We start from the raw sequence: 27,404 nt of genomic DNA on the forward strand, positions 1-27,404 counted from the left end.
CAGTGGTTAAGCACAATAACCTGCTAGAAGCTCGGAAAAGTTCTTCTCTTTTCTTCATACTTGACAAAGCAACAGGATTTAAATCACATAGAGAATATACACCACTAAATATAGTCCATTTGGTGTTCAACTGCTTTAACTTAGTATGGGTATCCTAATCCCAGATTCTATTAATTTTAACTCCTTTCAAGTTAGAAATCAGAAGCAGCCGATTATCGTATTAAACATTTTACCTTCCAATATACGTAATTATTGTTTATACCTATAGCACGGGGGCTTTAGAAATTCTTTCTTATCACCTCAATTAAATACATCCGTTTGCTATCAAAATTTGTCTCCCTTTATGTCTCCTACAGAATGAGAGACTTAAAAACAGTTTTTTGTTTTTGTTTTTGTTTTTTTGCTTCGTTCCGAATCACGCTAGCAATTCTGACTAAATGTGCAAAATATGCAGTGTCTTTTCTTAAACAAGGACTTCCGAACTATGACATTAAATATTTTTCGTCGATTACTTATTTTTCTACCTGGTAAAGTACGAGACATCTGAAGAGCCACAACAAAAACATTCTCATGAATCTAAATTGAACCATTACAGCTAGAGAGATAGTGTCTAAAACTCTTTAGTACACAAAGATGTACTTACATTCTCATAGATTTCAAGAGAAAAGCTAGAGGTTTACAAGAACTGAGGCTTATTTTTCCTTATTTAGAATTTAGAAATTTGAACATCAACTTACCAGAAAATCCTTTAATTTGCTGTCTTTTTTTCTTTATATAGGCAACAAGTCTCCAGTGTCTTACTCTGCGATGAGTTGATAAGGGGTTCTGCAATGAAAAAAGGTATTTTTTAAAAATTCGCAAACCTCAAATTTTAATTTAATTCACCTTCACTTTTCAGTGAAAGTTCTACATATTGATAATTCTGATTTTGAGAGTTACAATACTTATGCATAACGACAAGAATAATAATTTATCGAAAAATGTTAGTGAAAAACGTATTTTTAAGAGCAGTTCTTGGAAACGACAGTTGAGATACGGGGGAAACAAATATTGTACATTGAATTATTGACCTTGAATTATTATTTCTTAAATAACCATACATTTCTCTTATCACTTTAACGCCTTTTCACATTTTCAATTATTTATTTCAGAGATGGATGATTTTTAGTTACTTTATCCAAGATTTCCATAATATAAAAAATCATTTTCGGGACTTAATCAAAAATGCTTTAAAATCACGATTATGGGATATTTTAATTCATACATTACGCTTTTTAATGCTTTTGAACAAAGAAACTTCATTTCCACGTACAGTTATAACTGCACGAACCTCTCCAGAAGTACTAATTTTTATATTTTAACAAAATGTATTAATTCTTTAGGATATCTAAAGCATACTTTCGTTGTATATAGATATAACTGAATTCACTTTTATATATAGTCATCACATACAATTAAATATATGTTATTTTTAGTGCTATATTATTTTATAGTATTTAGAGCTATACGATTTTGATGCTAATCGTTTTGGCTTTTTAAAGAAATATTTCTGCTGTCAACAATTTTCGATATTAAATACTAAATCATAATCAAATGACGAGGGTGACGAATCTGCTGACTTTTCTGAGAGGATATTAACATAAATGATGACTTTTAGTCTACTGATTCCCAGTATATCACTACCATTCACTTAACCGATCTTTCAACACATCCTGACAACTTCTGATCACGGCGCTTTCGTTTGGCATTCTCAGCTAAAGTGATTAATATTTAGATTGTGCCATCGCTTTCTTTTCAGTAGCGTTGCACATTAATTTTATCTCTGTTTCTGAATGTTTTCAATTACTAAACTATTTTCCGTACTCATTGTTCACATTCTACCATTAGATCTTTTCAGTCGCTATAATTAATCAGCTGACAATACCACCGCTGCTTTTTGGATATATTACGTTAAATGCCTTTGTTGCTCGCCTTTTTTTTCCCCAAGCGCACGTATGCCTTTTTAGCTTCCATTCCTCTCCAAAATTGTTCGTTATCCATAAATCAATAGTAGGGTTTCGCAGTAGAGTTTGTATTTCAAATTGAGGGTTTCTAAGTTGAGAATTGCGGGTAAGGTTTTGAAAATAAAAATGAGTTCTCAATACTTTTCTGGCCGTATCGAATTTGTGTTACAGTGTTTTTCCGGCATTATTTATTGAATCAATCTCTAGGCTAAATTACATGATGCTAATGCAATGAACACTCACTAGCAGCTTTCATCATTTTGCTCATTTTCTTCTTTAATTATGCGACTTTTTAACAGCTCTGGTTTATCTGGATGTAATGCGCTTTAAGATGCCATTTACATAAATTTACATTAAATGCCGGAGAGGTAGTTTTGCGCGATGGTGATTAGCATTCTGTTTGATCTAGAGGTCTTAGGCATTTCATTTGGTATATTCTACGAATTAAAAAGTAATTCGTATGAGAAATATTCTTGTTTTGAGCTCAGTTCAGCCAAACGGAGGACATTTTATAACCTATTGTAAAAATCACCTTTGGTTCTTTTCCTTATATATACATTTCCTTTTGCTTTGGAGGAAATTCTAGCACTGCATCTGAGAAGCACTTTTCGTTTTTGCTTGGATTATGAAAGTAGAAGATTTGAGAAATGAGACTAAACAGTTTTTGATCTTTTGGCTTTAGCTTTTGCATTCCGTAATTTCTGCGAGTGAAATGGTATTATATGCAAAATATCGGTGACTGATAGTCAGTTCTTTCGTGAAGAAGATTTTTTTATGAGCTTTCAAGAAAAATATGCTCCTGCACTTTATCTACAAATTAGATTTTTTTTATTTACTGTAAATTGCGTGCACATTTAAGAAATGTTGTGATTTTTATTTTGGATTAAAAAAGTAAAGGATTTGAGCAGTGAAATTAAACAGTTTTTAATATTTAGACTTAAGAATTTTTTATATCTTAAACTTTGCGATTGAAATGGTAATAGATAAAATATATCGTTGATTGATGGTCATTTCTATCAAGAAGAAATTTTTTTATGAGCTATTCAAAAAATCTGCTTCTCTCTTTATCTACAAATTAGATTTTATTTTCTTCAAAGACAACTGAGTGCTCATTAAAGAAATGATTCTGGGTTTTATTTCGGATTTAAAAAATAAGGGATTTAAATAATGATATTAAACTATTTTTGTGTATTAGGCTTTAGCTTTTGAGTTTCTTAAACTCTGCGAGTGAAACGGTAATAGATACAATTATCGGTGGCTGATGGTAATTTTTGTCCGAGAAAAGTTTTTATTTATGATGTATTCTAGAAAATTCTGCTCCTGCTCTTTATCTACAGATTAGATATTTTTTCTTTAAATGCGGGCTAATTTAAGAAATTTTTGTGATTTTTGTTTATATTAAGAATGTAAAGGATTTGGGTAAGGAAATGAAACAGTTTTTGATATTTAGGCTTTAGCTTTTGTATTTCTTAAACGCTGTAGATTAAACGGTGATAGATACAATTATCGGTGGCTGATGGTAATTTTTTTGTTCGAGAAGGGTTTTTTTTTTTTTTTTACACAGTATTCTAGAAGATTCTGTTCCTGCTCTTTATCTACAGAATAGTTATTTTTTTAAAAGCAAACTGCGTGCTACTTTAAAAAAGTTTGTGATTTGTGAAATATTTTCGTTTGAATTAAGAAAGTAGAGGATTCGGATAGTGGAATGAAACATTCTTTGATCTTTAGTCTTTAGCTTTTTAGTTTCTTAAACTCCTCTAGTGGAACGGTAATTGATACAATTATCGGTGGCTGATGTTAATTTTTTTCCGATAAAAGTTTTTATTTACGCTGTATTCTAGGAAATTCTGCTCCTGCTCTTTATCTACAGATTAGATATTTTTTCTTTAAAGCAAAATGCGGGCTAATTTAAGAAATTTTTGTGATTTTTATTTATTTTAAGAATGTAAAGGATTTGGGTAAGGAAATGAAACAGTTTTTGATATTTAGTCTTTAGCTTTTGTATTTCTTAAACGCTGCAGATTAAACGGTGATAGATACAATTATCGGCAATTTTTGATGATATCAATTACCGGCTGATGGCAATTTTTTGTTCGAGAAGGTTGTTTTGTTTTGTTTATTTTACACGGTATTCTAGAAAATTCTGTTCCTGCTCTTTATCTACAGAATAGTTATTTTTTTAAAGCAAACTGCGTGCTACTTTACAAAAGGTTTGTGATTTGTGAAAGATTTTTGTTTGCATTAAGAAAGTAGAGGATTCGGATAGTGGAATGAAACATTCTTTGATCTTTAGTCTTTAGCTTTTGAATTTTTTAAACTCCGCTAGTGGAACGGTAATAGATACAAATATCGATGGCTGATGGTAATTTTTGTTTGAGAAAAGTTTTTTTTTATTTCTTTTTTACAGTATTCTAGAAAATTCTGTTCCTGCTCTTTAGCTACAGAATAGTTATTTTTTTAAAAGCAAACTGCGTGCTACTTTAAAAAAGTTTGTGATTTGTGAAATATTTTCGTTTGAATTAAGAAAGTAGAGGATTCGGATAGTGGAATGAAACATTCTTTGATCTTTAGTCTTTAACTTTTTAGTTTCTTAAACTCCTCTAGTGGAACGGTAATTGATACAATTATCGGTGGCTGATGTTAATTTTTTTCCGATAAAAGTTTTTATTTACGCTGTATTCTAGGAAATTCTGCTCCTGCTCTTTATCTACAGATTAGATATTTTTTCTTTAAAGCAACATGCGTGTTAATTTAAGAAATTTTTGTGATTTTTGTTTGTATTAAGAAAGTAAAGGATTTGGGTAAGGAAATGAAACAGTTTTTGATATTTTGTCTTTAGCTTTTGTATTTATTAAACGCTGCGGGTAAAACGGAAATAGTTAAATTATATCGGTAGCTTATGGTCAGTTTTGTCGGAGAAAAGATTTTTTTATTCGCTTTTCTAAAAAATTCTGCTCCTACTCTTCATGTACAGACTAGATTTTTTTTCTTTTAAGCAAACTGCGCTGTCATTTAACAAATGTTTGCGATTTTTGTGAGGATTAAAAAAGTAAATGATTTGGATAATTATTTTACGATCATAAATTTACCCATTGGTCTATAGCATTTTTGTACTTATATTTCTTAAATTTTGCTATAGGAGCCATAATTAAATTTATTAAATATTTTTGAATGGTGTGCACTTTTGTAGAACGGAGGATTTTTTTTATAAAATTTGAGTTTTTATAAAATTTGGAAGGTTTTTTTTTTACTATTTTTAATACATATAAATATTTCTTTTTTTTTTAAATAAATTTATTCCTTTCTAAAAATAATTCCTTTTTGTTTGAATTGAAAAAAGATTTAAGATATCAATGCATCAAATAATTCACAATTAAAAAAAGCAAATATGTTTTTGGAGAAATATTATATTCGAGAAAGTTAAAACGTTTTCTTAATTTATTTCTAGAGAAAAAGAAAATATTTAAAGGAGTTTTACGATGAAATTCCAAGAATGACGGGGAATTATTTATTTCCTGATTACAAAGTTCTGATTCTTATAGTTTTGCAATTATATAATTTTCTGCAACCAAAACCAAAGAAATAAGAAAATTCGGGATTTATTGGTTTCTCACCGGTGATATACTCTTATATACATTTTGGTATATTAATAAACCCTTTTAAAGTTATTCGCGCGCTATTAAGCGTATTAGTTTTCTAATTTTATGACCCATGCTTGGATACGGAAACTGATACCTGATTCTGCACTCTCTTATTTAAAAATTCACCGGCATATCGTTTGTTAAATATTTCGTTCTAAATAAGTTAAAAATGCACAAAAGAAGTGTGTGCATTAAATATTTGATAAAAAATAAATTAAATACATAAGGATCTTGGTCCATGCTATAATGTTTAAAAATTGGTCCTTAGGTTAATGATACGTTTTCGATATGGTATAAATTACAGCAATTTCTTTTGAAATTTTACCAATATTTAAATTTCCAAGGCAATTCGCATATAGCTATTTTCTGATTTAATTTGCAGGAGTAATTTTAATTTCAAAAGAAGACGTATTTCGTATTAAGTTCAATAACTTTCTTTCTCCTTTTTCTTCTGAGTAAAAGAAGTTGTCACAGAAGAGAGAAGAGACATCTTGGTGTTATAAAAACTACGTATATATTTTAAGCAATTGATATTCATTCACCTAATTATTTTGAAATTTGAATATTGTCGAAATTTAAATAGTGCTAATTACTGGAATCACTTTGGAAGTCTGAATATTGGTAAAACTTAAAGGGAAGTTTGCAAATTGATTTTTTCCGGTTTACGGTGCAGTTTCAAAATGGCATAAAATTAGCATATATTTTAGTAAGCATTTTGAAATAGACGATATAAACGAATATGGCTCTAAGAAAAAATATCGAAAAAGGAATGCAAATTTGGAATTAATGAAACACTTTCGTTTAGAGACAAGTTACAAAGATTTTTTACAGCTGAATTTTAAAGGTTATTCACACCAGCGTTTGTTGTAACATGATGAATACCAATCAATTTTTGTAAATGTTTTTTCATTAATATATATTGAAATTTAAGACATTTTTAAAGCGTTTTATACATTTGTAAAAAATTTTTGTGTTATTTTCTGTATAGAAAAAATCTTATATATCACATGTACCTCTGAAAATGCTTGAGAATCTTTCTGATATCAAAATAAATATTTTAAGTAACTATTCATTCATATTGCTGTGTTTCCTAAATTTTTATCAACTGAAATATGCCTATAATCTATCAGTAAGAAAAATTTATTTATTTATTTTAAAATGGAAAACATTTGCCAGTTAATTGCAACATTTAAAAGTACAATTCTTAAGCAGCGGCAGAGGTCTCCCCAAAGCTTTCTCGCATACTCCTAATAAACTTGTTAGGCCAGAGAGCTCCTTAGATGACACTTTCGTACAATATTTACGAAATATTAATTCTTAGTGGGAATTTAGCATCATCCCTGGCGAGTTATTAAGCAATTAATATCTAGCATGCGTTAATAGTATCTAAAAACGAATTTTTGTTTTAGACACATTTTTCTCGACCGATTGAAACAAAAATTTGATTTAAAACTATACTTGTAGTCACAAAATCCCATACCAAATTTGATATATTTGTCACTTGATTTTCGAATTATTGAGTTTACATGTTTCTGGAAGTACAGACCGACAGACAGTCATCCTTCGTTGGATTTGGTTCAAAATTGGACAGGTGTCTACAATATAATTAAATATCTGTACCGAATTTTATCTGTCTTGCTCTCTTCGTTTTGTAATAATTGTGTTAATTTATTTTCGATCAGCCTGACAGACGTACTTAATCTGAGTAGATTTTACTCGAAAGTTGATAGAAATCTGCAAATTTCGTGTATAGAACATATACAAAATTTCAACCGTCTAGCTCAAAGCGGTTTTGAGTGATTTTTTGTCACAGATAGACGGACATTTACTTAAAAATGTGTTCGAACTCAGAGAGGTTTGAAAAGTGAAGATTCTTCAAAATCTTGATTTCGAATTTTTTAACGATTACTATATTTTCTCTATACTACGTATATGTGAAAGTAAAAAATCAATATTTTCCATTTAAATTAAAAAGTTTGTAAACAGTAGATGTTTTTAATTTATACACAAAAGATTTAAATATTTGCATTTTTCAGCTTTTTCTATAAAAAGAAAAATCTGGAAAGCAAAAAAAAAATTTACTTGCATCTAACGCCGATTTTCAAGAATATAAAGTTAAAATATGATTTAGTCTGCCAATTATGATTATTTATTATTTAATTATAACAATATATTTCGTCGTCATTAATTTATTCCGTGACAGAGTTGAAACAAGAAAACAGATTTTAGAGCCTTCATATCTTGAAGAATCATTTCCTTATCAGAAACTAATTTAACAGTTTTTTATTAGAGCACCTAAATTATTCATTGAAATAAATTATGCATAAGTAATTGCCTTACTTCCTAAAAATTTATTTATTTAGACAATAAATCATGCATGGTTTAATATATAACGAAAAAAAATATACGTAGAGAAGAAAGCAAAAAGTAATTATATTTAGTTACACAGAATTTTTTCCACCGAGTTTTAAAAATTTCTCGTTAAAGGAAAATTTAAAGCTGAAGATCTCATGATTTACTAAAATGCCTTATTTATTTATAGCTTTTATAAAATGAATTTCCTTGAATTATGTCCTGGAAATAAATAATATTTAATTACATTCCAAAATATTAAATTTTGGATTTAATCAGAAAATTAAAAAGTAATAGGAGAGTATTTTAATGATTAATTAATTTATATAGAGTAATAATGGCTGTCTATAGACAGCTACATCCTTTGTTGCTTTAATTATTTCACTTGGACATCGTTCATTTTTTAAATTTTCACTGATGAGTTTTAAAGTAAATTACTATCTGGTATAATCACTTTTCCTCTTCTGGTATTCTTATAACAAAATAAATAGTTTTACGGTGAAATAATTTTTAAGAGGATAAAATTGCTTATCATGGGAAAAGCCAAATTTTATTACTGAAAAATATCTGTGGTGTATTTAATCTCCGGTAACAATACAATAATATTTCTTTACTCGAAACAAAGCACTTTGTTTAAACTTACTATACATCAATTGTACGAATGAAAAAAGGAAAAATAACAAAGCATTTTTGTATTTAATCAAAGGTCATATAGAGTGCAGATATTTTTCTGTAAAGAAAATTCGTCTTCCATTTGTTTAACAGTTTTAATCCAAAAAAATTCAATTTTATAAAGTTCTTATTTCGTTATAAGAATTTTAGATTATATCTTTAAATCCTTAATTTGCTTGAAATACTCATCAATTAAACTTTAAAATAATTGAACAATGTTGAAGTGAAATTATAAAAATAACAAAAAATGTTCCTGAGTATCGATATAATATAGTTTTGTTCCAAAATAAAGTTCTGTCACAAAACTACATATTTCGTTATAAGAATTTTTGATTACTTCTTTAAAACATTAATTTGCTTGAAACTCTCATCAATTAAATTTTAAAATAATTGAACAATGTTGAAGTGAAATTATAAAAGCAACAAAAATTGTTACTGAGTATCGATATAATATAGTTTTTTTCCAAAATAAAATTCAATCGTAAAACTACTTATTTTGTTATAAGAATTTTAGATTACTTCTTTAAAATATTAATTTGCTTGAAATACTCATCAATTGAATTTTAAAGTAATTGAACAATGTTCAAATAAAATTATCAAAGCAACAAAAATTGTTGCTGAGTATCGATATAATTATTTTAAATGAGGTTATTCATCGATAAAACACTCTCATATTAATATGTAATGATTGAATAAATCTAAGATTTAACACTTTTGGAATGGTTAAAAATTATAAAGTTCGAGGACATAGTTTTAGAAATGCCATGTTATTAACGATACCAATTAAAAAGTTCTTCACCTTAAACTGCCTTTTTAAATTATTTTTTGAAACTCACTAAGAAAGATTCCATATAACTTAAAATAATTCATTTCTTTCCATTTCTCGATGTGCATGCATTATCTTTTTATTATACATTAAAACATGCATGAATTAATATCTAAACAAATGCATTTATTATAAAAAACAAGACAATTGTCTATACATAATTTGTTTAAATGAATAATTGAATTTTTCTCATTAAAATTAAATATTTTATTTTCTTTTAAAAATCTTTCTCTCCGAAAAATAAAGCCTTTAAATCTATTTTCCAAAAAAAAAAAGAAAAATCTAAAAGAATCTAAAAATATGTTCGGATGGCTTTCCAGAATTTTTTTTCATCGAAAATATTGGAAAATGTAAACACTGAAATCCCCCGAGTATAATTAAAAAATGCATTATTTTTACATTTTTTGATTAAATGGAAAATGTTCATTTTCGAAATTGCATTTTTAAATATTAAAATCTATTGACAAATGCATACTTTTACTATTTTTACCATAAAAGATTTTTCTCACTATTAAAATATAAAGTTTATTTCATTTGATAAACTTAAAACTTCAAAAAAAAAAAAACATCGCATCAGTACGAATAGATTTTACTTAAAACATTTTTTGAAACACAAAGATTCTCAAACATTGTTAGAAATATAAACAGCACATTAAAAGTTTTCTATATAGAAATCAAACAATAAGAGATATTCAGAAATATATAAAAACTTAATACAAATTCATTACAACTTTTAAACTCAATAAATATAAAAGCAGAATCATTAATAAAAATTAAACACACATTCATCAATTTGCTACAAATGCCGGTGTGGCATCTTTAAATATTCACTTTAACAAAATTTTATTAACTCCACTAAATGGAACAGTGTGTCATAAATTTCGAATTTCCATTCATTTTCCGACTATTTTTCCTTAAATTCATATTCAATAATATAATTTATTTCAAAATGCTTAAAAAAATTTACTAAATGTATGTCATTTCGGAATTGCATCGTTAACCGAAAAAATCAATATCTGAACTGCCTTGTAATATTAAAATTTCCAAAATGATTCCAGCAATTTGTGGTATTTCGAAAGCACATCATTAACCAGAAAAATTCTATTTCCAAAAAATTTTTAAATTTAGAAAATATTTAAATTTCCAAAAAATAAAAATAATGAATACCAATTGTTTATATTTGTAAATTTTATAACCTCTAAATATTTCTTATCTCTTTCTTAGAATTGTTAGAAACATAGCACATAAAAAGTATTCTTTATAGAAAGAAAACGATAAGAGATATTCAGGAAATGTATAAAAACTCAATACAAATTCAATACAATTTTTTAAACTCAATAAATATAAAATCAAATGCATTAATAAAAATTAAACACGAATTCATCATTTATTACAAATGCCTTAGAGGCATATTCACTGAAACAAAATTTTATTAACTCTTGACTAAATGGAACATAGTTTTATAAATTTCGAATTTGCATTCCTCTTTCTAGTATTTTTCCTTAAATCCATATTCAATAATGTCGTTTATTTCAAAATGCTTGCTAAAAAATATACTAAATGTATGTCATTTCGGAATTGCATCGTTAACCGGAAAAATAAATGTCTAAACTGCTATGTAATATTCAAATTTCCAAAATGACTCTAGCAATTTGTAGTATTTCGAAAGCACATCATTAATCATAAAATTTCCATTTCCAAATTTCCAAAATTGATAAGAATAATGCATATCAGCTGTTTATATTTGTAAATTTTATAACATCTAGATATTTCTTCTCTCTTTTTTCATGAATTCGTTTAGGCAGGAAATAAAAGAAAGTTATTGACCATAAGACAGGGCAATATGATTTAATTTTACTTTAAGAAACATTTTAGAGATTTTTTTTTACATTTTATTGACTCTCAAATATTATCAGAAATATTTTTAAAAAAAAATACTGGTGATCCATAAAAAAATTTACATTAACGCTATAAAATCTTCGAAATTTCGTAGAACTAATTAAAAATTGAATAACATTTTTAAACACATCTCTCTGGTTTTTCCGTTTGTCCGTCCATCCATTAGACACTTAAACCAATGATTACATCTCGAACGAAATTTAAATAGATGATAAGTATAATAATAATGCCGGTAATAAATTGTATATTTTGACAACAAGAAAACTATACGCTCCGTTTCTCATCTACAGGATCATTAGATAACAGCTTTAGCCTTCGATAAAAATTATACAATCATCGAGACATTTTAAAAAATAGTGTTTCAACCCTTGTATATGGGTAGTTAATACCTTCTGTATTTTAAAATTTTATTTTAATAGTAACTATAATGCATATATTTATAATATCCAGCCGTGAAAATTAAATTTCAGAGAATTTAAAAGAAGTTAAGACAATATCTAAAAGTCATTCTTTCATCTCTTGCTTTAATTGTAAGTCTTGATAAATAGTGATTTGAAATTTTTTTAAAAAGGTTAATAAATTATATAAGCAATGCTTTCATTGATTTATTTGATTGATAAATAAAGAAAGTAAAAATCTCAATACTTTTGAAAAAATATTTCTTTTTTTTTTCGTACAGTTCATAATTCTAATTTTAAAGACACTACAACGGTACGTAATGCCATAAAAATTTTGTAAATCAAACTTCTTTTTTGATTTTACAGGATGATTAATTTAGGTAAGAAATTATTGAGTTTCTAATAACAAAAATATGTGAAGTTCATTTTTATTTAAGTTTGACTTCAGTTGTTTCATGTTTCCGTTATGAAACTTATAGTTGATTTTTTGTTCAATTCCTGTTGAATCAGTGTTTCGAAATTTTTCATATGCGTTTATGCTCAGAAGATAAGATTTTAATATTTTTTGAAATGAATTATCAGTTAATTATTTCTTCAAATTTAAACAAGCCTGACTCATGAAAGCAAATTTAAGAATAATTGTTCCATAAGGTTCACAATAAAAATGAAATATAAATTTAAATCTTAAAAAGTATAAAATGATGCTAATAAAATATAATATGTAGGTTGCTAATAAAAGTATGTTTATAAAAACTATTTTTATTTTAAAATGAATTTCATTTTTTGCCGATTAGGCGAAAATTTTTATTTCCTCTATATTTTAAATGCTTGAAATAAAATACGTATCGACATTCCGCTTGGCATGGTCATCAGCATAAATTACAATATCTGTAAAACGCTCTTTCTTATTACGAGTCTGACTCCGCGGGAAAGAAATATTACAGATTGATATTTTATCTGAGTGCTGTTGTAGTTGTTTGATAAAGATTTTCAGCCTGTACTTCTTAGGAACTGTCTTTGTATGATTCTACTATCTTATACTACCTATGTTTCGTATTATCTTGTGGGATAAAGTGTTGAAATCCGTTATCGAGCCTATTAGTCTATTCACCGAACGGATTTTCTGTAACATTATACAAAAGTATCACGAAAAGTGTGATAGAATAATTAGAATATTTACAATGATTAGAGCAAATTTATTACAGGCCTTCACTATTTGAAGTCTTTCAAAAAGGTTTGCCATTTACAAAGAAATAATTTCCCAACTGATTCAGTAAATTAAAGAGAATACTACATTCAGAAAGTTTTCGAAAGAAAGAAAACAAAGAATGGTTACATTTTGAATAACAAAGGCTTCTATATTCAGAAAAAAAAAGAATTCTCTAAATTGTCGAGATATTTCAAAGGTAGCATTTAAATCATATCATTTTCTATCTTCAACTTCCAAAAAATTTTGTATCTTTTTAACCTTGCCTTTATATTCAGAATCATGTAAAAGAAAATTTAATTAATCAAAGTTAATGTTCAGCCGCATTCAAATGAACATGAATGCTGAATACTAAACTTAAATAATTGATCTATTATTGAAAAAATCATGAAGATACATTGGAAATTTGCGATGTTGTAAAAAAAAAAATGTCAAATTAAAAGTCCCTTAAAAATATGTTAAAAACCAAACATTATTTGAAGGAGAAATTCAAAACGATTTTTTGATTATTCTTTAAAATAAGTTGCAACTTCATAGAATATTTTTTAATTCGTAAAATATTTTTTTTAAGTTTTACATTATTATTTCTTAAAGTTTTTTTAAACTTTTGTTGCTTTCCTGTCTCGTTATTTAAAATTACAAAGTCAACTCATTTTATTACATCCAAAAATCTTCAAAACAGGCGTTTATTATTATTCTTCGAAGAAGGAACGTTTGACGAGAAGCTTCTCACTCAAAACTCCGAAAGTAGATGGGTCACGGGGTGGCCGAAGACAACAGCCGACAAAATGCACTACCGGTCCCGGCAACAAGAATTTAAGTCCATCGTACTGGACTAAGTTCATTTAAATTAATAAGCCGTATCTTTCTAGATTTAAAATTACAAAGTCAACTCCTTTTATTACTCCCAAAAATCTTCAAAACAGGTTGTTTATTATTCTTCTTCGAAGAAGGAACACGTCTGACGAGAAGCGGCTCACTCAAAACTCCGAAAGTAGATGGGTCACGGGGTGGCCGAAGACAACAGCCGACAAAATGCACTACCGGTCCCGACAACAAAAATTTAAGTCCATCGTACCGGACTAATTTCATTTAAATTAATAAGCCGTATCTTTCTAGATTTAAAATTACAAAGTCAAGTCCTTTTATTACACCCAAAAATCTTCAAAACAGGCGTTCATTATTATTCTTCGAAGAAGGAACACGTTTGACGAGAAGCGGCTCACTCGAAACTCCTTAAGTAGACCGGCCATATGAGCGCCTTCACTGGTTGGATATCGATTGGCGGCAGGTGTCCGAGGGTAAGAAGGGTCTCACCTCACCACCGGCCTGGGGAACAAGAATTTAAATCTACCGTACTGGACTAACTTCGCTTAAATTAATGAGCCGTATCTTTCTAGAATTAAAATGACGAATTAAGTCACTTTAGACGACTTCTTTCACTACACTAGTATACCTTCAAAACAGGTGGTTATTGTTCTTCACAAAAGTAACAAGTTCGACGAGAAGTGGCTCATAAAAAACTCCGAAAGTAGACAGGTTATGAGATCGGCTACACTGGTGGGATAACGATTGGTTGCAGGTTTCCGAGGACGTGATCGGGCTAAACACATCACCAGTCCCGGGAAAAAGATTTTAAATCTAAGATCTCAACCCAAGACTAAGATCCCAATCACTAAGTTTCAGTTTATCAGAGTAAAACTAATTTGATGAAAATTAAATGGATTTCCATACTATGAAAACTAATAAAAACAGATCATTTCCCTCATATTTAAAACCTTATTATCTCCTTCCCTCAATTAAAAATAAATTCAACAGAAAAGGACATTATTCGCCGCTGAAGAAACGTGTTTGACGTGAAAGGCTTCACGCGAAACTCCGAAAGTAGACATGCCGTGAAAGTGACATCTATGCTTGGATAGCGTTTGACCGCACGTATCCGAGGACGATAGCGGCGATAAATGTACCACCAGCCACGGTAAAAAGCCTTTAAATCTATCGTATTATACTAAACTTGCTTAAATTAACGAGCTCGTATCTTACCGGATTTAGAATTGTAAAGTGAATTCCATTAACTGCTCTAATGTAGTTTCAAAACAGGTGGTTGCACGTCAAATAAATTTCCTGGCCTATCTTTCAAAATTAATATCTTTAATAATTGAATTTGAGAGAAAGAAATTTCTTTTCTGTTACATATTCAAATGTTTAAATTATCCAACTGTTTAATAGGCCTTATAATTTAATAAAAATAAAATTATTTGCATTCATTTTATAATTTACAAATAGTAAAATTATGAAAAATGATCGAAACGATTAAATTCTCCCTTTTCTTTAAAATGAAAACCCAGCAAATACAGAAAATACCGCTGTGTTCTCAAACATTACATTTCAGTTTATCACAGTTGAACCGTTCTGATGACAATTTAATTGATTTTCAAACTATAAAAGTTAATAAATAAATAAAGCTCCTTCCTCTTTACTTAACCTTACTTTCTCCTTACTTGAAATTGAAACTAATAAAATTTCTTAAAGCATCATTGTACTGTTAAATATCTGCACATATTTTTATTGTATTTTTTTATTGGTATGCCCTTGAGTCATTCTGATAAAAAGTTAAAACTTCTAAGCATTTTATGCTTTTCAAAATTGAACTGGTCTAATGGTAAAATTATTCTTCCCTCGACTTCCTGTAATCCAACAAATTTTTTAAAGCCTTACTGTGCTGTAAAACATCATGGTAGTGATTTCGAAAGTAATCTTGAAATATTCAGATGATCGTTTCGAAATTCTATTTATTATGGTAATATAAAAACCATTTATATGATTAAATATTCTTATTCTTCTCCGCTTTTGCATGGTGTTCAAGAGCATTACTGTGGTGTCAAATCATGCATGAACGTTGGTAAATTTATTAATTCATTCCTGTACAATTCTCAAGGGGGAAATCAAAATTTTATTATACATTTATCTAAACTATTATTTACTTGTTTTGCCTCAAACTAGGAAGTTAATACAGGTGAACTAAATAGTTGTTATGCCTAAATAATTCCTTGATTTATGTCTTTTTAAAGGTAGAATATTAGAAATGTAAAAGAAATACAATGCGCCTTTCTTTTTTTTTCTTTTCGAATTTATTTATTTTGATTCCATGTATGACTGAATCATTCTATTGATAATTTAAAATTATATTACTTATAAAACTATACTGATGGCAAAATAATCTTTCTCACTTTCTCCTGCAAAATTAAACTTATAAAACATTGTGTAGAATAACCTTTATATCGTTTAGATTTCCCGATAATATTTTCCACTGATTCCGATTTCTCAGAGCATTGTTGGACTATTCTAAGAGGTACTTAATAATCATATTTCGTTTAAATGTTTAACAATTTTCTGATAGTAATAAGATAATTGCCATAAGCATCAGAAAATGTGCTCCCCTTCTCTTAAATATTTAAATGGCCAAAAATGCTCCCTTTCTAAATTTTCAAACCGATTGTGGTGGTTAAATGGAATTTATCTTTTTTTCCCCTCGAAAAGGGACTAGAATACTTCGCTGAAATGTGCTGATAAGACCATAAAATTATATTTCTTTGTAAACTACCTGATTCTTAAGAGATAGCAATTCTCCTCATCTTTCGCCTTGAGAAAAAGAACAGTAAATTTTTAAAAGCTCTACTTTACCATTAAACATAGAGACTGGATTCGAATCATTGTACTCATCATAAAAGGCAGTAAAACTTGAGGTGAATTTTATCTAAGGTAGATGCAGTGGTGAAGTAGAAAAGACTTAAATAATATATAGAATATATACTATAAAACATAGTCTCTCAAGAGTTCAACCGCTTTAATTGAGTACGGTTATCCTAATCTCAGAGTAATTATTGAGTAATTTGCAAACGCGTTCTCATTACCACAATCGAATACATCCGGATGCTATCAAGATTTGGTTCACTTTTGTTTCCTACAGAATGAAAGACAATGGAAGATGTGGGTTTTACAAATATTGGTTTTTCTCTCACTTTTGTGTATCCTTCACTGTTTATATTCACGGTTTTTCGCTGCGTTCCGAATTACGCGAACCTTTCTGATGAAATACGCAAAATATACTATGGTTTTTCTGACCTAAAGATTTTTGAACTGTGACGTTAAATGTTTGTCGTCATTTACTCATTTTTACACCTGGTAAAATATATGGGATATACAGAACCATCACAAAAATATTCTAATAAATCTAAATAAAACCACTACAGCTAAACCAAAACCACTATACTAAAAATCTTTGGTGTACAAAAGTATAATTACATTCTTATAGATTTCAAGAAAAAACTAGATGTTTACAAGAACTGAAACTTATTCTTACTTATTTAGAATTTAGAAATATGAGCATTAACATACCTGAAGATCCTTCAAATTGTTGTCTTTTGTCTTTATCTAGATAACAAGTCGCCAGACTTGCGCTGCGATGAGTTGATAAGTAGATTCTGCAAATATAAAATGCATATTTTAATATATTATAAACCTCAATTTTGAACTTTATTAACCCTAAGTTTTCAGTAAATTTCTACAACTATTGATAATTCGGATATCGATAGTTAAAATATTTATGCATAGTGAATAGGACAATAAGTTATCGAAAAATGATGGTGAAAAAGAACTTTTAAGAGTAATCCTCAGAAATAACAGTTAAAGAAACGGGAAAACAATTAATGAAAATCAATACACCTTGAATAATTATTTCATAAATAACCACTGATTTCTCTTATCATTCTTTAATGCATTTTCGCATTCTCAGGGATTTATTTTAAAGACAGACGAATTTTAGTTACATTATCCAAAATTTCCATAATGTAGAAAATTAATTTTCAGTACTAAATCAAAAATAGCGTTATCATTAAATAGCATTTAATTAACGTTTAATGTTAAATACTTTAACATTAACGTTTAACGTTTATTAAATAACTTTTAAATACATTATAACGTTTAGTATTTTAATGCATACATTTCGTTTATTAATGTTTTTAAACAAAGGAAATTTATTTCCACTTACAGTTATTATTGCACGGACCTCTTTAATTTTATATATACTAATAGTATACTTTAATTTTATCTATACTAATTTTTATATTTTAACGAAATGGATTCATTCTTTGGGATTTCTAAAGCATATACTCTTTGCATATAGATATAACTGAATTCAGTTTTGTATATAGTCATCACATACAGTTATAAAATGTATTATTTTAGTGCTATATTATTTTACGTTGCATGGCTACAAGATTTCGATATTAATAGTGCAGCCTTTTAACGAAATATTTCTGCTAGCAACCCTTTCCGATGCTAGATACTAAATCATAATTAAATGACGGGAGTGACGAATCTGCAGAATTTTTCTCAATGGATCTCACGATAAATGATGGCTTTTTGTCTACTGATTCCTAATGTATTATTAACATTTACCCAATTGATCGTTCAACACATCCCGACAACTTCTGATCGCGGCGCTAATTTTTTTTTCCTTTGGACTTCTAAATCACTTTATCAATAGTGCCGTTTCTTTCTTTCTTTTTTTCAAAATCCTTACACGTTAGTTTAATTTCTAGTTTTGAACGTTTCTAGCTATCTAATCATTTCCTGAACGCAACTTTCAGATCATTCTACCATGGACTTTTTTCAATCGTCACATTTAATCAGCAGAAAATGCTGTCTCCTACATTTTTAAATAATATGTTAAATGCTATCGTTGGCTCTCCTCTCCCTCCCCACCTTTTTTCATAGTGTGTACATACTCGTTTAGCTCTCCGTTCTTCTCCAGAGTGTGCCGTAATTCACAGATCAATATTAGAGTTTTTTTCCCCTTCGGTTTTGGATGTTGAAATGAGGGTTTCTGGTTTGGGAATAGCAAAAATATTTTCAGATAATAATTAATACTCAAGTCTGTTCTGGTCGATTCGAGTATCTACTATTTTTCATTGTTTTTCTGACTCAAATTTTTACCCATTTATTTAATCTATAGATTATCTGCATGTTAAAAATAGAGGTCAATGGCTTTCGTGAGCAGTACTCATTGTCTCTGTTGAATGTGTACATTTTAAACGCCAATGGTTTTTCTGAACATAATACGCATTAAAATGCTGTCCTCGTGGGTGTATTTTAAATACCGGAAATCTAATTTTGCATGATAATGATTAGCATTCACTTTGATCTATGGGTCTTCGTCCTTTCATTGGGAATATTCTACGAATGAAAGTAATTGTTATGAGAAATATTTTTGTTTTTTGCCAATGGTTTTTCTGAACATAATACGCATTAGAATGCTGTCCTCGTGGGTGTATTTTAAATACCGGAAATCTAATTTTGCATGATAATGATTAGCATTCACTTTGATCTATGGGTCTTCGTCCTTTCATTGGGAATATTCTACGAATGAAAGTAATTGTTATGAGAAATATTTTTGTTTTTTGTCAATGGTGTTTCTGAACATAATACGCATTAAAATGCTGTCCTCGTGGGTGTATTTTAAATACCGGAAATCTAATTTTGCATGATAATGATTAACATTCACTTTGATCTATGGGTCTTCGTCCTTTCATTGGGAATATTCTACGAATGAAAGTAATTGTTATGAGAAATATTTTTGTTTTTTGCCAATTGTTTTTCTGAACATAATACGCATTAAAATGCTGTCCTCGTGGGTGTATTTTAAATACCGGAAATCTAATTTTGCATGATAATGATTAACATTCACTTTGATCTATGGGTCTTCGTCCTTTCATTGGGAATATTCTACGAATGAAAGTAATTGTTATGAGAAATATTTTTGTTTTTTGCCAATGGTTTTTCTGAACATAATACGCATTAAAATGCTGTCCTCGTGGGTGTATTTTAAATACCGGAAATCTAATTTTGCATGATAATGATTAACATTCACCTTGATCTATGGGTCTTCGTCCTTTCATTGGGAATATTCTACGAATGAAAGTAATTGATCTGAGAAATATTTTTGCTTTGTGTTCCATTTAGTAAAAGTGAGAATATTTTGTGATCTATTTAAAAATCACCTTTGGTACTTTCCCTTGTATGTACACTTCTTTTTTCTTTGGAACAAATTATATACTGCCTTTTAGAAGCGCTTTTCTCTTTTGTTCATATTGTGAAAGTAGAGGATTTGAGAAATAAAATCAAATAATTTTTGAACTTTAGCTTTTTTGGCTTTAGACTTCGTATTTCTTAAACTCTGCGAGTGAAACGGTGTTAAATACGATATATCGTGGCTGACGGTCAGTTCTGTTGAGACTATATTTTCTGACGTATTCTAGAAAAGTCTGCTCCTGCTCTTTATCTACAGATTACATTTTTTTTCTTTAAAGCAAACTTCTTGCTCATTTAAGAAATGTTTGTTATTTTTTGTTTGTATTTTTAAGAAAGTAAAGTATTTGGATAATGGCATTAAACTGTTTTTGATCTTCAGGCTTTAGCGCTTGTATTTTTTAAACTCTGCGAATGAAACGGTATTAGATGCAATATATAGGTGGCTGATGGTCAGTTCTATCGAGAAGAAGATTTTTTATTAATAATTCAAGAGAAATCTGCTCTTCATCCTTAACCACAGATTAGATATTTTTCTTTAAAGCAAACTGCGTGCTCATTTAAGAAATGTTTGCGATTTTTGTTTGGATGAAGAAAGTAAAGGATTTGAGCAGTGAAATCACACAATTTTTTATCTTTAGGCCTTAGCTTTTGTATGTCTTCAACTCTGTGATTGAAACTGTATTAGAACAATATATCGATGGTTGGTGATCACTTATGTAGAGAAGAAGATTATTTAGGAGCTATTCTAGAAAAATCAGTTCCTGATACTTAATTACAGATTAGATTTTTTTTCTTTAAAGCAAAATGCGTGCGCATTTAAGAAAACTTTGCGATTTTTGTTTGGATTTAGAAAGTAAAGATTTTACCATTGAAATTAAACAGTTTGTGATATTTAGACTTCATTGCATTTTTTTGTATTTCTTAAACTATACGAGTGAAATGGTAATAGATACAATAATGGCAATAAAATATCGTGATCGATGGTCAGTTCTGTCGGGAAGGTTTTTTATGAGCTATTTAAGAAAATCTGTTCCTGGTCCTTAACTACAGATTAGATTTTTTTTTATTTAAAGCCAATTACGCGTTTATTTAAGAAATCTTTGCGATTCTTTTTTGGATTAAGAAAGTAAAGAATTTTCGATGTGGCATTCTTTTTGATCTATGGGTCTTTGCTTTTCCATCTGATAAGCGCTTTGATGGAAATGGCAATTGATATGCGAAAGATTCTTGGTTTGTGCTGAGTTCAGCCAAACGGAGGACATTTTGCGAGCTATTCTAAAAATCACCATTTATCCTTTTTCTTGCATATAAACAAGGAATTTCTTTTTTCTTTTTTTCCCTTTTTCTTCGTTTATATTACAAAGTAATGAAAATAAATCAGACTTTGATCTTTAAGCTTTGGATTTTTTATATATATACTTTTACTATTATACCTGCAGTAGATCTGCAAAGTACCTATGACTGATGTTCATCTGTCGTAGGTTCTATCAGAGAATTTTTTATGAGCTTTCCAGAAAAATCTGCTCCTGTTCCTTATCTACAGATTAGATTTTTTTTCTTCTTTAAGCAAATTTCGTGCTCATTTAAGAAATGTTTGTGATTTTTGTTTGGATAAAAAAAATTAAAGGATTTGAGCAATGAAATTAAGCAGTTTTTGATATTTAGACTTTAGCTTTTTTTATTTCTTAAACTACGTGAGTGAAACGGTAATTGATACAATACGTCCATGATTGAGGGTCAGTTCTTTCGAAAAGATTTTTTATGAGGTATTCAAGAAAAATCTGCTCTTGATCCTTAACTACAGATTAGATCTTTTTCTTTAAAGCAAATTGCGGGCTCATTTGAGAAATATTTGCGATTTTGGTTTGGATGAAGAAAGTAAAGGATTTTGGACAGTGAAAATAAACAGTTTTCGATATTTAGACTTTAGCTTTTTTTTTAAATTTCTTAAACTTTGCGAGGGAAACGGTAATGGATAAAATACGTCGATGATTAAGGGTCAGTTCTTTCGAAAAGTTTTTTTATGAGCTATTATTTGGATATTGTCTAAATTTACACGCTGTTTAAAAATAGAATTTTTGTGTTTAACAATCCGAATTCGAAATAGCACAAATTATTGGAATCATTCTGGAAATTTAAATATTGGTAAAAATTGAAAGGTAGTTTAGATAGGGATTTTTCCGGTTAATGGACGGTTTTGAAATTTCTTAAAATTAGCATTTTTTTTTATTTGTTTTTAGTAAGGATTGTGAAAGAGATGATTTTATTGATTATGGATTTAAGAAAAAAAAAACAGAATACAAATTCTGAATTCTAGGAAAAGCTAATCAGTTTAGCAAAAAGTTAGTAAGATTTTGTTTCTGCTGAAAATTAAAACATGTTCACTTTGCCATTTTATTAAAATGATTAAAACATATATTTTTATTAATATTTTTATTTAATATACATTGAGTTTTTAATGTTGTACTGACTTTTTAAAGAAATTTGATGCATTTCTGAAGATTTCTTAATTTTAAATTTCGGCATAGAAAGCTTTTTATATCTCACTCGTATTTCAAATAATGCATTAGATGTTTTATGATTACACAATTTTTACATTATTTAAAAATATTTCATGTAAAATTAATTCATATTGATATTTATTTTTCTGATTTTTTTTTAGTTTAGTAACCGAAATATATTCTATATTCCAAAAGCGAGAAAACTCATCAAGATTTTACAATTATCATCGATAGTTGATTGTAATATCTAAAAGTACAATTTTAAAAATGAAAATTTTCCATTTAAACAAAAAGTATGAAAACTATCTATATAATTTTGGTTTCAACTCAAAAGAATTAAATGCTTACATTCGTCATCCTTTTCTATAAAAAAATATTCTGGAAAGCAGTTCGAATTTTTCTTAAGACTAATGATGATTTTATAGCATTAAATATTAAAATATAATGTAGCCATAAATTATAACTTCTGATTATGTAATTGTTGCCGTTAATTTATTTGTTAGAAAGCCGACAGACATTAAACGTTTCACTTCCTTAAGATTCAGATTTTTAATCAGAAACTAAGTGAATTTTTTTTCTATAAGAGCAATTTGATTATTCCTTCATATAAATTATGCAGAGGTAGTAGTCTTTCTTTTTATATTAAATGGAGTTATTTAGACATTAAATTGTACATATTTTAATATATAGTGAAAGATTATGTGCTAATAATAATACATTTTTATTAAATATATACAGGAATAAATTAAATACATTTAGATATATAGAATATATTTCTTTGAGTTTAAAAATAATTCATTTATAAGGAACATTTTAAGAGGAGCTTATGGCTTCTTAAAGTTCCTTTTTAATCTATAGCTTTAATATCATGACTTTCCTTGAATTATTTCCTCGTAACTAAATAATCTTTAATCTTTTTCAAAAACATTAATTTTTAGATTTATTCTGATATTAAGGATTAATAGGAGAGTGAATTAAGGATTAATTACTTTCTTTAGAATAATTTTGTCTATATTCATCTATAACTATGGTTGCTATAATTATTTTACTTGATCATTGTTCGTTTTTTTTTTAAACTGACGATTGTGAATTCAAGGCGAAATACTATTTGAAAAATACGTCTTTTCTCCTCTGATATTTTTATAATAATATAAGTAGCTTTATAAGTATAATATAAGTAGCTAATATAATTTTTATAATAATGTAAGTGTTGAATGATTTTCTCGGGAAAAAACATTTAAGCAGGAGGAAAGTCAATTTTCATCATTGAAAGATATCTGCGATATATATGACTATCGATTAAATGCAAGAATACTTTGTTATTTTTCACTTGTACATTTTATATAAAATGAATAAGAGCGAAGTACATCGTTTCAAGAGAAAGGAAGTGTTTGTGTGTGTGTATCTGTGCGTGCGTGTTTGTTTGTGTGTGTGTGTGTGTGTGTGTGTGTGTGTGTGTGTGTGTGTGTGTGTGTGTGTGTGTGTGTGTGTGATGCTAATTATATAAAGAATAATTATAATTTATGGATAGTTTTAATTTTTAATTTTAATGCTATAAATTCGCCGTTTGTCCCAAGAAAAATTCGATTTTCTTTTCAAATATCTTTTATCGAAAACTGATGAAGAATATGAGTATTTAAATCTTTGAATATAAATAACAAATATATTTCCAAACTTTCTGTTTAAATGAAAAATTTTCATTTTTAAAACTACATTTTTAGATGCTACAATAAACTGGCAAAAGTTTTTTTTTTTTCATTTTAAATATTGAGATGACTTTTTTTTTCATTAGAATATAGACTATATTTCAGTTGGTAAGCTTAAAAATTCACAAAAACATATCAACATGAATTAATTTTACATTATTTTTACGTCATAAAGAATCACAAGTAATACTACAAAAATGAGTAGTGCATAGAATGTTTTCTATAAAGAAACTTAATGTTAAAAAATCATAAAAAATATATGAAAGACAATGTTTAAAAATTCAATATACATCATGAAAACCCATTCATAAAAATTAAATACATATTCATCATTTTAATAAAATCGCCGAAGTTCTCCGAATATTCTTTGGTATTCAATTGTAACAAAATCGTATGAATTCGTCACTAAACGGAAGAGCAATTTTAAATGTGCATTAAGTTTCTTAATATGCTTAAATCCATGTTAACTAATATGGTCTTTATCAAAATGCTTGCTAAAAAATAAGGCATGCTAATATTATGCCATTTCAAAACCACATCATTAACCAGAAAAATCAATATTTAATCAATATATTTTACTGAGTTTAAATACCCATAGTATTGAAATTTATGCCATTAAACGTTAATCATTGACCAGAAAATCGTATTTGCAAACTACATTTAAATTTGTATAATATATAAATTTCAAAAATGATTAAAAGAAGGAATACCAATAGCTTAAAATTTATATGCAGTTTTTTTTTTTTTTTTGAAACATAGATATCTCTTCTCTCTTATTTGACTTTTTTATTCCGAAGAAGGAAAAAAAGTAAGTTATCGAATCTAATAAATATTATTAGGAAAGGCATATTTTCTCTTTAAATTTGAATTTAATCATCCAAATCAATTCATAAAAAATAAATTCCCAAATTACCTTTTATATTTTATCAACATTCAAATTTCCAAAGTGATTGTTGCAACTTATGCTATTTAAAAAATGCATCATTCACCAAAAAAATATCAATTTCCAAACAACATTCAAATTAAACCAACATTGCATTTCCAAAATGATAAAAATAAATCACAAAACCCATATGCAAATTTTGGAACATCGAGATACCACTACTAAAATTAATTTCTATCATTCAGAAAAGAAAAAAATTATGGAAAATATTATGTAACATACTAATTTCCATTATATGATTCATGATTTCTTTTTAAATTTAAACTCGGTTATTCACCATTATACGTTCTTCAAAAAATATCACTAGCGCACAAAAGCGAAATGCTCAACTAATAGTCATTACTTCTTTGTTATGCCACTAGGAGAAATAGAAAACATACTTACTGGCTTTAGCAACGTTGTTACTGGATCGAGTGCCAATAGTAAAGTGGCAGGGGTTAGATTCAGACCTTCAAAAATAAAGCTCTGAGTCGATGGGTTTGCGCACGGGGGTGGCTTTTGTGTAAAGAGGGGGGGGATGTCCCTTCCCCTCAATAGAAGCCCGAACCTCATTACTCCGAACTGATGTATTTATTTTCCGGATGGGGGAGATGATAAGATTCTTCAATGGTTTTGAAATTCAGTTTAATTATTTTTCCTCTTGTTCATAAATTAACTGCCCAAAACTCATTGGAACAATTTTGTTATTGTTATGAAAGTCGAGGTCACAGGTAAAATCAGGAATCGATAACTGATTGCGAATGAAAAGAGACCTGTTCAGACAACGAGGCATAAGTTGCTTTTGAGGTAAGGTAGCATTTTACAACGATTAGGATGTTTTTCGTAAACCATTATTTTCATATTTTGGTTTAAACAAAGTATATACTTCATGCATGACTTGACCGTTTAACATTTTGCTTAATTTAATGAATCGAGTTGAATTTACATAAGACAATCTTGAAGAGCATGAGGAAGACAGTGAACACATCTGTATTAATAACACCTAGTGCAAACCTTTATGACCCATCATTGTTGTCTGGTTGAGAATTATGATGTAATTTGAGATAATTCAGCCACCTAATGGCTTTTAATTTCAGTGCTTTGATAATTCAGTTCAAATGCCATACATCTTCAATACTGTTCTACGAACGCCTTCGATTTTAACAAAACAATTTTAACAACCGTACATATGTAATGAAGCAATAGTCAATCATAAAATGCAGCAAACACTTGATTCTATTTAGTTGGTGATTCTATGTAGTCTATATAGTCTATATTCAAATCTATTTAGTTAGTCTATATAGTCTATTTAGTTAGTTAGTATATATAGTCTATATAGTTTATTTCCAAGTCTATTTAGTTAGTTAGTCTATTTAGTCTTTTTCCGAGTCTATTTAGTTAGTTAGTCTATATAGCCTTTTTCCAAGTCCATTTAGTTAGTCTATGTAGTCTATATAGTCTATTTCCAAGTCCATTTAGTTAGTCTATATAGTCTATATTCAAATATATTTAGTTAGTTAGTCTATATAGTCTATTTCCAAGTCCATTTAGTTAGTCTATATAGTCTATATTCAAATATATTTAGTTAGTTAGTCTATATAGTCTATTTCCAAGTCTATTTTATTAGTTAGTATATATAGTCTATTTCCAAGTCTATTTAGTTAGTTAGTCTATGTAGTCTATATAGTCTATTTCCAAGTCTATTTAGTTAGTTAGTCTATGTAGTTTATATAGTCTATTTTCGAGTCTATTTAATTAGTTAGTCTATGTATTCTATATAGTCTATTTCCAAGTCTATTTAGTTAGTCTATGTAATCTATATAATCTATTTCGAAGTCTACTTAGTTAGTTAGTCTATGTAGTCTATATAGTCTATTTTCAAGTCTATTTAGTTAGTATGTGTAGTCTTATAGACTATTTCCAACTCTTTGTGGTTTCCGAATAGTTTTTTTTTTATTTATTATTTTATTTTCCATTTTCCTTTTTTGACAGAAGCAGTTTTTTTTCTAATGTTCTCGACTCCCATTTGGGATATTGTTTGAGATTACTAGTTCAAAAGCTGTTTCTGCTGGAGTGTATCAAATATATCATGACTTCTAATATCATGGAATCAATTTCCCTTTAGGAATTAGAATACTTTTTCCAAGTGCGGGGCATAAATGTTTTCTCCTTACATCTTGATATA

At 28.2% G+C, this 27,404-nt stretch overlaps 2 long non-coding RNA genes across 2 annotated transcripts in view; one reads left to right on the plus strand and one right to left on the minus strand.

Annotated features, from left to right (window-relative positions):
- Positions 1–27,404, plus strand: part of LOC129958875 (uncharacterized) — a 240,028-nt gene that overhangs the window by 201,962 nt on the left and 10,662 nt on the right. The window contains exon 2 of the long non-coding RNA XR_008783340.1: positions 779–840. This is a non-coding gene — a long non-coding RNA (uncharacterized LOC129958875). The remainder of the gene's footprint in view (positions 1–778; positions 841–27,404) is intronic.
- On the minus strand, positions 744–25,654 carry LOC129958874 (uncharacterized). Its single transcript, XR_008783339.1, has 3 exons — positions 25,625–25,654; positions 17,397–17,482; positions 744–825 (listed from the first exon to the last, which is right to left on the minus strand). It is a non-coding gene; the product is annotated as an uncharacterized LOC129958874 (long non-coding RNA).

This window comes from Argiope bruennichi, chromosome X1 (genome assembly GCF_947563725.1).
Source record: "Argiope bruennichi chromosome X1, qqArgBrue1.1, whole genome shotgun sequence".
Classification (NCBI taxonomy): Eukaryota; Metazoa; Arthropoda; class Arachnida; order Araneae; family Araneidae; genus Argiope; species Argiope bruennichi.